Source organism: Magnolia sinica, chromosome 1 (genome assembly GCF_029962835.1).
Source record: "Magnolia sinica isolate HGM2019 chromosome 1, MsV1, whole genome shotgun sequence".
NCBI classification, from domain to species: Eukaryota; Viridiplantae; Streptophyta; class Magnoliopsida; order Magnoliales; family Magnoliaceae; genus Magnolia; species Magnolia sinica.
In genome coordinates, this window is record NC_080573.1 from 26,446,755 (window position 1) to 26,448,543 (window position 1,789).

The window sequence follows — 1,789 nt, forward strand, 5'->3', positions numbered from 1 at the left end:
TTATATATAAGGGTGGACCTTCCATTGGATTGGAAAGAAACAAAAATAAAAAATAAAATCAAATCAAATCAAGAGAGAAAAGATAGGGGAGAGAGATAGATAAAGGGGAAGAAAAGCATACATGGTTAGTATTTAATTTAATTTAATTATTTATTTATGTTATTATGCTTTGGGTTTGCATGATGGACGATGTGGATTTACCATGGGTGCAATGCATGTGCACATATATTAATATGTGTACATATGCACGGTGCACCTTGGAGCACCTTACCCATGTAAACAAGAAATAAAGAAAACACGTATGTTCTCTCTCTCTCTCTCTCTCTCTCTCTCTCTCTCTCTCTCTCTCTCTATCTAGAAAAAAATTATTTTACTCAAATTATGTATTTGACTTATTTTGCATGTGGGGCCCAACCAATTTGATCTATTAGGTTCTAAAGACCAAAATATGGCAAACCTCCAAAAAGTAGGCAAAATTAATATTTTGGTGGATCATAATATGAAAAATTGAATTCATGATGCATTCACTGTTGGAATATCTATTGGGGCCGTAGGGACTTCCGATGAAAATATTAATTATTTTCATCATTCAAAAATAATTGGGGGAACCAATGAATGACTCAGATCTTAAATAGACAATTAAGAGGGACTAAGATAAGGAAGGTATAGGTTTTAATGGTGGAAGAATAGATGTTGTCCATGATGGTTCGGTCCATTAGAATAACGAATCTACCTCATTTTTTTTATTTTTTATTTACCAATGTCTTAAAACAATATTGGTAAAATGGTGAATGGGATAGATCTTATGCACACATATTCACTACAAGAAATTGGCCTTTTACTAACGAACTTATTTCCGACAAAATCACTTTCGTCAATAAACATGACTTTCCTCGACGAAATATGATTTCGTCAGTAAAAGATTCCCGCCATGACTAAATATGTTCCTGTCACCATTTATAATGACAGCCTGGAAACTTTTACCGACGAAATTATGTATCGTCGGTGAAAACTATTTTCCCAATGATTATTTTGTTAGTAAATGTTATTTTTCCCAACGAACCAAATAGTTCGTCGGTAAAAGATCGAAGAGGCTATTTTTACTAACGTTATACAATATTATCAATAAAGAAACATGAGCTTTTTACTGATGAAAGAGATACATTGTTGGCAAAAGATCGGAAAGGCTATTTTTTACCGACGTTATACAATATCGTTGGTAAAGGAGCATTTTACCAACGAAAACATTTGTCGGTAAAGGTTCTTTTTTTTTTTGATAAAAATAAAATAAAATTTGATAAAAATTTTAAGATTTCGACAATAAAAATTTAGAATTTTTATTTTTGTTTTGAAATATTTGATAATAAATATGATATTTTGTTAAAAGTTTTGAAAGAAAAATTAAGAGTAAAAAAATATACCTTTTGAAAAAAAAAATGTGATTTTTAAATGGCAATTGAGATTTATCTGTGAAAAAAATAACATTTTTTTACTAAATTATTAGGCACATCTACTAATTGAACCTTTAACCATTTTTGGGCAATCTAATCAATCCAAATTGAAGAGTAAATAACTTTAGATATTTAAATCAATTTTCACTCAAATTGTTGACCAATCTTGTATGCCTAATATCTTTCTCATATGTAGCCTGATCAAGGTAAGTAACTAGTCAAATTGAGGGTATTGATCAGTAAAATAGAGTGAATGGACTAGACATGTAAAATGGGCCAAATATTCTGGTCAAAATTGTGACCCAGCTTATTGACCCTGTGAGAACCTAAGAATTAAT